The sequence below is a fragment of the Aptenodytes patagonicus genome, chromosome 5 (assembly GCF_965638725.1).
Source record: "Aptenodytes patagonicus chromosome 5, bAptPat1.pri.cur, whole genome shotgun sequence".
Lineage (NCBI taxonomy): Eukaryota > Metazoa > Chordata > Aves > Sphenisciformes > Spheniscidae > Aptenodytes > Aptenodytes patagonicus.
The window spans coordinates 55844326-55856674 of NC_134953.1; positions in this window are offsets into that span (position 1 = coordinate 55844326).

The window sequence follows — 12349 nt, forward strand, 5'->3', positions numbered from 1 at the left end:
AACTGCCTCACAGAAATAAATGGACTGTTCTTATTAACAATATTGGGATCTTAGTATTTCTGTGAGAAAACTGGTCTGGAAGAAACAAAACCTATGGATTTTAATGCAAAATCAGCTTATTTTGTCTTCACTTGTTTATTTTGATTTTAATGAACTTCTATTAAATTTCCAAATCTAATAGCATTTCTATTTTTGAAAAATTGCTTTAGTCATTCTAATTTTGCTTTTTTTAAGCTGATGAGTTAATTCTTGTTTTTATAACAACGCTTGTCATGGCACACACCTGAGAAGACATTTGAGGTCCTCAAATGAATTACTGCATCTTTTAAATGCCAATAAAATTTACAGAAAACTTCATACTTAAAGCTTCATGGGGGTAGGACACATCCACGCGGGCAGGTAAGCTGAGTGCTATGGGAACAGAAAGAAAACCTTTGGGGCTGTGTGGCTGCTGATGGGGTATAAAATGCCCTGGTGAATCCTTCCTTGCAGCTGAGCTGTGCTGGGAAGAGGACGAGCTTCCTGAGGAGCGACCTGCCACCCTGCCCGTCGATGTGGGAGCACTGCAGGATGAAGCATTCTTGTGCTTTCTCCCAGGCTGCCCTCAAGGAACTGCCTCTGAAGGAGCCCACAAACCAATTCATTTTCCTCCATGAAAACTCTCATCAAAATAGTCCTGTCGGAAATTTGGAGCCAGGCTGTTGAGGTGCCGGCACAGCTGATGGCCGTGCCACCTGCACGTCTGTGCAGACTGTGCTCTGGCGTCTGTCTCACTGCATCCATCAGTTGTCTTTTATTTGACACTTATTACATGATCATCAAAGCATGTCTTGTGGCCTTGTTCCGTCCCCAAGGACAGTCGGGTCCTGATCTGCGGTGACCCTTCCACAGCATGTCGCAGTAGCGACACTGGCTATTTCTGAACACATCTTGACATCATAAAGGAAACAAAGATATTTCTGGCAATATTTGGTGTCAATGTTAAAATGCAAAGGCTGTGAACCTTCTGTGAACTCAGCACCTGATTATGCACCTTTACACGGTGACTAGGCTGAATACCATGCAAAACAACCAAGTTTTGAGTCATGCAGGAGACCTGTACCAAACTGACAGATACCTGCAGAGTACCACTGCAGGGAACTGTACTTCAACTATTGTACTGGTATTTTCCTCTTATATTTCTACATCTTGTTCAATTGTCAGCAGAGCAGGAGTGAGGATTTAAACCTGATTTTGGCAAGTTGGAGACCCTTCTGGGCTAATTATCTATTTGGAGGGGCTCAGAGCCAATGGCACATACAGTCCATAGCTACATACATCCAAGAACAAAGAAAGAAAGAAAGAAAGAAAGAAAGAAAGAAAGAAAGAAAGAAAGCAAGCTTTAAAATGTGCTTAGCTGACATTTCCCATCTATAAACTAGTTTTTTCTAGTACATCTCCAATAATGATTTCCAATTGGTTTAAACACATACCTTGTACAGTTAAGTGCACCTGCATCGTTCTAGGAGTGTGTTGAGTTTGCACAGAACAAGTGTATGGACCGTCATCTGTCACATCTACGTCCTGTATCTGCAGGCTATATTCTCTTCTATTTGCTGTTGCGATTGAAACTCGAGGATCTACTGACCACTTATCACTTCCAGCAAAAATGATACTCGACCGATTCAGCCAGGCACCTTTTGAAGCTACATCTTCCAAGTAACACCTGGGAAAAAAGGTGAAACTGTAAGTATGAAAATGTAGAAGCTTTTAAATACCATTAACTTGCTATTGATTTTTAGACTGAATACAGCTATAATATATTAGAGTTGAACCTCAAAACATGAGTCATTTGTTAATTCACAAATCATCATAAAACCAAAAGCCTGTCTTACAAACACACAATAAACATAAATATATTTTTCTGCTATGTTCTTCCTTTCTGATTTTCCTGCTGTGAGTGTTCAGTGGAGCATTAGGTAGAAGGTCTCAGTTATTTCTGAACTGGACTCGATGACTTCATCGGAGCAGCCCTTTCTGCTCCAGTTTCAGCCTGTAAGGATCAGGATTAGGCATGTGTGCCTGTGCAAAATTATTGTCCTTTTCCTAAGACACAAAAAACTTCTGCTTGCTTAGTTAAGGAACCAAGAGACTTTTTCCACCAAAAACTATAATGACATCTTAGAATCCAAAACAATATTTTTTTCTTTTCAAAAGGTTATTAGATTTGTCATTGCTAATCATATTCAAGACATCTCATTTAAAGCAAACATACATTCAATTAGCATGGATTTCCCTGCTGACAACAACAATGAAATATAAAGCACAGTTCTACTAAATATTTTTTAAAACATCTTTGGTATGGTAGTGACTCAAATGGATGTGATTTGTTTATTATGCCTTACTTTAGCTTTTTTACAATTATTATTAGAACAATAACTAAAAATAGTGCTTTTCAGGGTATAATAGTCACCTTAATCGGAGCTTAGTGCATAACAACACCCCTAAAATCAGAAGCAGAGGTACCCCAGACAGATTCCTTTCCTTCTAAATTTTAGTTCAAAAGTATTCCTCCATAAAGTAAAGACTTTGGTTTTTTTAAATGAGTAAAAAGTACAGCTGGAGAATGAAAACATGTACATCTGAAGAGTTTGACAGCATTTCTACACAATATCTTGGGGGTTTGAACATGGCACTGGAGATTGCGAGGGAATTGCGAGCTGAACACACCAGTGTAGGTACTGCAAACTGTCTGAAACTAATCAGTTGAGAAATACAAAGAACAAGGTATATTGCAAAATCTAATTTGTAGTCTGTTTCACCATCTGTAGATTCAAAAACCAGTCAGAGTACTAAAGGTCAATGTTAATTGAAAATCTTTTCTCTACATATGCAACCAAAAAAAAAGCCACCCAGGCGTGACAGAAGTATAACCTTCTACTAAGGTGATTAGGCACTGCAATATGTTGCTGTTGTCAATATTTTGTATTGCATTTAGGAAACATTTGTAATTTCTCTTTAAAATAGCTTTCCATCTTAAGTTGCTCACTTGCACACTGGGATGAGGAGAACTGCACTGTGAAGGATACTGTTAAATGTCACTGACAAGTCCTAAGGATAGCACGGCATCAAGTGCAATTACTAAAACTTTGTGGAAAAAGCGGTAAGAAGCTGGTGAATAACGTTGACGGTACTTCTTAGCACAATTAAGTAAATAAGAAAGAAAGCAGACGTTTGTTGGGGTGGGATCCCCACAGAGGTGAGCCGGTGCTGGTGTGAGAGTGTGGCGCTCCTGAACCTCGGATGGGCAGAGCAGTGGCCGGGGGGAACAGGGTGATGCCAGAGGATGCAAAGCTGTACCAGCGCTGAGGAACCCGTGTCACTGGTAGAGGTAAAGGAGTGGCCACTCAGTGGCACACAGGCTGGTAGGATAACAATGGTCCCAGGCTGGTAGGATAAAAATAGTCCCAGGAGATGCTCCAATATTTAATGCAACCAATGGCTTTGGAGTTACTATCAAACTTTTCTGTCATCTGGAAAAAGGGGAGTGACACTGGGGGCAGGTGGGAGAGCAGGAGAGAGAAAGGACACTAGAGACGACTCCTCAATCCTACACCTTTTGACCGTGTGGTCAACTGATGCTTGGACAATGCAGTCTATATTCTACTTTGCAGTGTTTGGCAGTGAAAGCAATCTCTAGGCAAGGCAGCGTAGGGATGCTCTCTTGAACTTCAGCCAGAATGATGATTTTTGTGAGCAGCCAGGAAAACGCATGAAAGAGCAGCAAGTGAGGAAAGAAAACATAATATGGGAAGAAAAATCAGTAAACACCAGCAGAGCACGGGACTGTGTGATGTATGAGAATACAAGGAGAAAACAAACACTGGAGGTACTTCAAGTATCACCTTGCCATAGACAAGGAAGTGTTTGTCATAAAAAGAGGACTGGAGACAGGAGATGAGACCTGAGCAAAAGAAAAGTGATAGCTTGGGTAGAGAGCATGGGAAAATAGGGCTGGGAGAATGGTGTCCAGGAGGAACAGCCAGCAAAGAGAGTCCCTCTTGGTGGCTGAGAAGTGAGGGGATAAAAGGACAGAGAAAGCATGCAGAAGAAACTTTATTTCTATGAGCTGATGAAAAAGACTGAGCCTGTCTGCAGTGAGGTTAAGGATATTTAACTATTGCTCAAAAACTAGGTGAGCACTATGCTCCAGTTTTCCATAAAGAAGGTGACATCCAGCATGCAGGAAAAGGCAGAGCAGCTAATGGAGTCAAGGGCAGAGAAAAACATCGGTGGAGTCACATTTGAGAGCATGAAACTGTAAATCCAGGAGCATGTGGGGTTTTTTTAAACCATCTGAAAGTGATGCTATGTGACTGGGAAATCATAAATGTATTACCTACATTTAAGGAAATGAGGAGAGCGAATCAGGCAAATTTTAGGCGAACCACCATGCCCACATAGAATTTAAGGCTTTAAAACAACTTTAAAAGTTGAAGGAAGGTAATACAAAGTGCAACAGACTAATGGGACATTTTTATTTGATAAAGAGTTTTTTTACGTGAAGGAAATCCATCAGAAGAAGGGAATGCAATAGATCTCATCTCTTTGATAAAACATTAAAATAATGCAACTATGGAAACTCTTAGGTGGGAGAAAATGGTGATTTCGTAGCTTAAGCATATGGCGGTATTGTTTAAGGGGAAAAATGGCATTCCCCTTAGAAATAAGGAACTAGAAGCATCAGGCTGAAATTCTTCAGAAATGGATCGTGAAAATAACTATTCATTCATTTAATTAATGCTCTCAACATGAAATCTGAAAGGGTTCTGAGAGAAGCTGCGTACGATACAGCATAAAAAATCACAGTTTATATAGCAGAGAATTGGGATGTCACAGGGAAGTATCACTTTGAGGATGGAGAGTGCAGCAGATGTCTGTGAATCCCTGCAGGAGGAGCTTTGTAGGATCTGGTCCCATTCAGAGAAGGCAAAGAGCTGCTTTCAAAGTCTTAAGAAAATTTTCAAATGGATTCTAATGAACAGAAGACTGGGGAGAAGCAGAGAAACCTCAGATTGACTGACTTTTTCTACAATGCGTCTCTTTTCTACTGGTATTTCTGCAGCAGCTGGATACAGTCAGTTATAAATTAATATTTTTGAAGGTAGCCTGTAGTTTCAGTGACTGTTTACCATTTTACTTAACTCCCTCGTTGTTTATACACATGCATACATCCAAAAACATGCAAGAAAGCGTTAGCACTACGGCTTCTTCCCACAAGAGAGAAAACCAGCCTTCTCCTCTCCCAGCACACAAAACCAGCCTCGCCTTACAAATTCCCTGCTCTCTGCAGCTTGTAAGAAAAAAATAAGCCTTGCTTAAAAAAAAAAAAGTTTAAATTTTTGGTTATTAATTAAAGACAAAAGTGGAATTCTCATCAGATGCAAAGTGAACCACCTGAAAATCACGCTGAGAAGGGCAGTGCTCGGGGCTGCTGTTGCAGCAGCTCCGAAGCATCCTTACAGCTTCTGCACGGCACCTGCTCTGAAAGCCCCAAAGGTTCCCAAAAACTTCTCATATAAACACAGCCCTTTTGATATCAAGGCTTTCTTGCTGAGAAAAGGCAAGATCCAGCAGCGCAGAAAGGAATATGAGACCTCTTGCTGTTTTACTTCATATACAAAGGCATTTTCTTAAAATAACTTACTAAAACAAATAAGAAATTTTGCTTTATTAATTTCTAGGTGCATGGGTATCATGGATAGAGATGAAAACCTGCTAAAATCAACTTTCTTTTATACCCCACTAATTAACAAAAAGTATGCAGTATACAACTGCTGTGTAAATCATGAAAACCAAGGACTAAAAATGGAACAGATTTTTACTTGTTCAGGGAGATTTTCAAGTTTGATGAAAACAAAATCACAAAATTTATTTCTAAAAATGTAACTAGGAGAAAACATTTCAGTTTTTTGTTCAGACCCTGACTAACCATGTTATATTGTGGAATAATGTTGGCTTCAAACTAAAAATGATATTCCAAATAAGGTTCTTTGAAAACAGGTTAAAAATTTTACCTCAGACAAGCTCTTTCAATACCCCAAAGCAGTCTTTTCTCTACCTTTATTCAAAACTCATGCAAGTTCCCTAACACTGTGGGATTTGAAAACATTGCAGAATTTGGCTGAAATATTTTGCACAGGACAGCCTTCAAATTAAATAGCAGCCAACATGCTGTGTTTTCCCACTATGCACGTGAGATGCAATGGATAAAGTGCGTATTTACTCCATGGAAGAAGCAATCAAATGATTAATCTCAGAAATGTTTTCTAATCTAACAAATTTAATGCCTTTCTGTTTGCAAATCACTTCTCATTTCTGAAAACACGGTTGCTGCTTAAAAGTATTCTGCAGGCAACTTGGACCACACATTCACACATGTGTGTTCCTGGCCATTGGAGGCAACGATTCTGCACTGTAGTTATTGCAGAGGAACAGAAATAAGGACAAATAAGGATTTTTTCCTCTTTAAATGAAGGTTTGGTCTTCCCCCCCCCCCCCCCTTTAAAATTTTCTATGAAAGAGCAGCCTTTCCACATATGTTTTGTGTGACATAACCAACCAATTTTATACGGATGAACATTTACAAAGAATAAACACTGAGAACGACAAAAATACCGACCTCAAGCAAGCCCATGGGATCCAACCAGTGCACAGGGACTCAGACTGCAATGCCGCAACCGACCTTTCACACAACCTTTGCATTTCTCCCTACAATTGTATTTCTCACATACTTGACCTCTGGATGCACTTCTTCATTTTAACTCAGAACGGTATTTTAACATTATTTTTTAAGCTGCAGATAATAAGTGATAACTATGTATTATTTTCATTGCACGAACATGAACGTATCTGGAAACACATTGGCTCTTTTGACTGAAACCCTGCAATGGTTCAGCTCCTACAAGAAGACGAATTGCCTTGCTGCATGTGCACGCTCTCCCCGTCCGTACCCCTCTCCACGCCAGTGCACCGGCAGGGATCGGGGCACGCTCGGTGACAACCCAGGCATCTCGTGAGTGAGGACTGGGGAGGAAAGGCAGCTACAAAGAGACAAGACCTCGCAAAGGAAACCAGTGAGAACTACCGGGAACCCAGCTGAACCCAGCTGGGTCCACGTGCCCCAGCTGCCCCTCGCTGTGCACGTGCTGGTGTGCACCTCAGCCAGGCGGTGCAATGTCCATGCTCTGCGCCTGGGGTGCACGTGCACAGGACAATGCTAACCAAAGTCCTCCATGAAAACCTCTATTTCCTTAGGACTGCAGCAGTCTAGCTGAGCAAAATATGTTACAAATCCTAAAACAGGAATCACCAAACTACGTTTTACTAAAAACTTAAAATTTGGGTTTGCACTCTGGAACGATTTGCCCATTAAGTCTTCCAAACATTTCAGGGAACTTAAACACAAGTTTTCAGCAAACCTGAAAAGTGAGTTTGAGAAGAGTTTTGATTTCACGTGAACCTATGAAGAGCTGGCAGCCTTCCACTGCAGTTCCCTTAGGATGAGTGTGAGCCTCAAGCTAAGAGCCCAACTCTTCTTCAAATTCTCCTAGTTGTAAGTGTCATAAATATATTGAATAATGACACCAGATCAATGCACAGTTCTAGATCAGCACACACAAATCCCTGTGGGATCACACTACTGAAGATGCACAGTTGCTCCTGCCACAGGTCAGCATCAGGACTGCGGGAGCTGTGGTCGATCACCGCCGATCACTGGTGGACAAATCAAGCGAAAGCACGCTGATGTGTAATAAAGTCCAACAATAAAACATTTCTTACAGTAATGTATGATAGTCCAACAATAAAACATTTCTTACAGTAATGTATGGGAAATAATTTATTGAAAAGATGACAACCAGTAGAAACTACAAATATTAGTGGCCTTCCCTCTCTTCCCCCTTTCCTCTCTTTCCTTAAATTTTGTTTATTTTTAAACTTCCTGCGCATCATGGCAGCATTTTCTGCAATGTAATTTTTAAAATCTATGCATAGGACCAATTATTTTGAGAAGTTAATAATAACACTGTAGCACAATTAAAGAAAGCATAACAATCATTAAACAAAAGCAACTTTTGCTCTTTTTACCTTTACATTGCTTGGAAAAGTATTGATTAAACTATAGCTGATGTCTGAAGATAATTCTTCTATTTTTAAACTTGGAAGATTGGAAAAAAGAACAATTTATTTTTTAACTGATGATTGTAAATTCTCTACTCAACAAGCATAAAAAATAGATTTTAATGTTAACAGTCATATATGGCTGAAGGTATTTTATTATTTTTCCGGTCATTATTAATGGGGATGATCTTCTGTAATTTGCAAGTACAGAAAAATATAGTCTCACTCATCTTCCTTAAAGTTTTAATCCTCTCTTTTTGATACCTCCCACTTTCCTCGCTCTCTAGTCTTTTATTTCCCAATAATTAAAACATAGACCTAGTAATCTTTGTAAAAAACTGTTCTTCTCAGTTGCTTAATTAAGACTGCACACGGCCTCTTTTTACAAGAGCCTTCATAGTGCAGCCAGGGTTGGAGCTCCTACCTTACTGCCCTTGAAACAAACTGCATGGGATTGCACACAAAGCTTTCCACGTTCCATATATCACATGAATGTTTGACATACACCTGTCTCCAAACAGCCTTCAATACACTGTCTGGGGTTACACCTGGATAGTACTTGGGCAGTACTTAAAATGAAAAAAAATCTTTATTCAAGTAGGACCTAAAGCTACCATTATCCTCACTTCTTGTGCAACTACTTCCTTGACCTGGACTGCAAAGCTAAAAGGATAAGTAAGTTAAAAACTGTCTTATTAATCTGTAGGTAAATTCAACCCATGCAACCTTTTAAATACACCCATTCAGCCCCATGGGCCTCCATTTAGTGCTCCCACCTCATCCATTTCTGCTCCGCTCCCTCCTCAGGTGGGACCGTGGGAAGTGAGCACAAGGAGCCGCGGGAAAGCCGGCCGGCCGGGAAATGCCAGCCGGGGGCTATTGCACTGCCCAGCTGCAGAGTCATTCAGAACACATCTCTGACTTAGAGGAGACACCAAGTGACATACTGTGAGATGCTTCCTCCATAAAACACAGCCTCTAAACGGTAAGACACATATTCCAGGTCAGAACATGACTCATTTCTGAGTAGGCTGTGTCTCTAAAACCAGTAATCCCATTGTAGTTCAGGTTAAAAGTTCCATCTCATTTACAGAAAGTCCTGGAATCCTTTCTTTTCCCTGAAAACCTAGAAGAATTTGACTTGAAAATCTTTACAGTTTTATATAACTGCTGCTTTGGGTGCTGGAGGAGCTGACTGTAACACCCACAAGGGATGACAGCATCCCCTTTCCATCACCCTGCAGTGGGTGAGCGTTCACCAAAGCAGATGTGAAGCACTTAACGGAGTTGTTATTGCTTACTACAGCATCTTTTTTTCTTGTGAAATTGGTTTTGGCATTGAGTTACAGCCACTTTCCTCAGAACATAGAAAACCTTTGCAAAAAACAGTGTTGCTAAAATTTTTCTGTTTTAAAGGAGATTGGCTTTGAGCTAAGCAGCAAGGGGAGAGAGAAACACGAGGGTCAGGGTTCAGCCTAGAAAAACACCCAGAAGCTCAGAACATAAAATGATACATCCAAGCTCCAGAACAAGAAAATCACACCAGAAACCTGCTAAGAACTTTTGCAAAGTCCTTTTACTGGTGATCTGATAAATGTCTTCTCCGGGTTCTCCAATGGATTCTTATGAATAACATCTTAAAAGTTTGTTACACTAAGGAAACTTCTCTGAAAAATAAAAATAACTCAGATGCAATTATAGGTGATCCTTTTACTTTTGTGATCAGAATCGGTTTTCTCACGTCTACTGTAGCTCAAAGCATGGAATTCTGCGTAGTAAAATGCACAGCTGCTCATTATCATCACAGCTTTTTTAAAATTTTATTTACAGAACAGTCTCAGACCATCAGGGAGCTGATGCATCAATGGCCGGTGACCTGGCTGGTGCACACCAAGCCCTGTCTGCCTCCGTGCCCGAAGCTCGAGATCCACCCCCAGCTGCCCCCAACAGCACATGTGCCAGCACAGGCTCAGTGTATCCGGAGTGTAAAGATGCTGCAGCCCCAATTTCACCATTTTCTCAGGGAGTTAACCTGTGCTACCCGCTGCCAGGCCTGGAAGAGTGAACACAAGGACCGGGAGGTTGCTTGTGGAGAAGACTTGGCCAGCACTCAGCTGCAACCGCTGGAGCTAAATGATCTCTGAAGTGTAGCCAGCATTAAATATTACAGAGGAATTGTACCCAGGAAGCAAGGCATACAGGATCTTAATAACAAAAAAGACTTAAGAGAGTTTAAAAGTCTTAATCTTAGGAAGACTTCCCCCCCCTCCCCCAAGAAGCAACACTATTTATGAAACATGCAAATGTTAAATTATCCTGCAGAGGGAGACTGTTCTGTTGTGAATGGGACAGAAATCTACACAGACAGTTTCTGGAAAGTCTGATAAACAGGAGTTACGTAAAACAGTAACTCCTGACAAGTAACAGACAAGCAGCTGTTTTAAAACCGAACTTAAAATCAGACCCCCAAAACTCTCACAGCAGCCAAAAAAGATCTAAAATAAATAACCGGCTTTGCTTTGCCTGGCATCTCCATTGTATGTCGAAGTCCTTAGATCTACCTTTAAAAATGCTTAAAGAATGACAGCAGCACTCAGCTGAGATGTGATGAGGTTTCTTTATATGAACGTGCACCTTTCCAGCACCAACTCACCCCCAAGCGCTGAGCCGCCTGCCCTCCCCTGCTCACAGCAAATACCAAACCCACTGCGAATTCTTGTATGCTGCATTTCTGAAACAGCACCAGACAAGTCAGGATTAAAGAAAAGTGGTGCTAATGGATCAAATGTAGCTTTCAGTTTCTTTCTCTCTATACAGCCACCAGCTGACAGCAAATATTTGTGAACTTTGCAGCATTTAATGTAGGTCCTGCAAACACTGCAAACTCTGCTTTTTTCCCCTAGGAACCCCACTCCCAGCATCCTACCTCCTCTCCACACGTGCCCTGGCCCCACCACATCACCATGTCCACGACAGCTTCCGCTCCCACCACCCGTTCATCTGCCTGGCTGCCAAACCCTTTCTCCTTCCTCCCACCCTGGTACCAGTTTTCCTTCTCTGCATCCAGCAAGTCCCAACTTCTCCGTTGTTCTTTGTCTTTTCATGTCAGTGGCGGAAGGAGCTCTGATTATACATCGAGGTGTTAACATGCACAAATGAGTCTTTTTCCTTTGATCTTTCCTCTGCGTACGTTCTGCTTTTTAAGCACCATAAACTGTAGTTGGTACCAAATCCTTTTTTTAGAGCAAGTTTTCTCTTCAGGTTCAAAAGATGCAGCGTGTCTACCCTATAGAGGATGGAAAGTCTCCAAAACCAGTCTCCCTCCAAGCACCAGCAAGGAGATACCACAGGAGACCGGTCCCTCTGCAGCTGCTCCGGCAGGGGAAAGCCACCCAGGGGGGATCCCTCCAGGAAAACCTTTCTTGCTCTTACCAGCACAGTGCGGGGGGATGACCGAGTCTCCAGCCTTGCCTTGTCCCTCCCACAGCCTCTGCTCCAAGGCATCTTCGGGCAAATAGCAGACTAATCTGTTGCACTGACAGCAAAGAAGATAACGATGTCATAGCATCTCCTCCCCTTTCAAGCTGAACAGACAAGACACGCCTGAGATATTTTACCCAGTGTTTGCAGTCGAATAATTCATGTAGCACCATATCAGTGCACTTATTCGTAATTACCGCCTTTAAATAAAGAAGTTCTTCCAAACCTACTACCCTCTATTTTCTGCGATTCTCAGCAGTCCATTACATTGCTTTCTAAAATAGCAGCTCAGAACTGGAGATCTGCAAACTTAGGGAGAAACCAAGATAATTCTTTAAATATTTGCTGACCCGTGGACTTTTCCAAAAGGAGCAGATAAAAGTATGAGCTTTTTATCTGGCAAACTGCCTGAAATAAATGGGGATACGTGCTACCTGAATTTTCATGAGTAATTAGCATAATTAACCTCCCTGCTCTGTTCCTATGCCACTTCCACCGCTCCAGAGGATCGACGTGTAGTTTATTAACCATGAGAACTCATCAGATTTTTTGCTCTGTAGCTGGCCATGACAAAGTTGCCAGGTACCTGCCAGCCTGTGGATGAAACAAAAGACAAGGCAGAGAGAGGAAGCAGGACAAAACGACTGGAAGAGAAAGCAGAATGTATCTTCTTCATTACACATCTCCAGCTTCTTGATTTTACAAACTT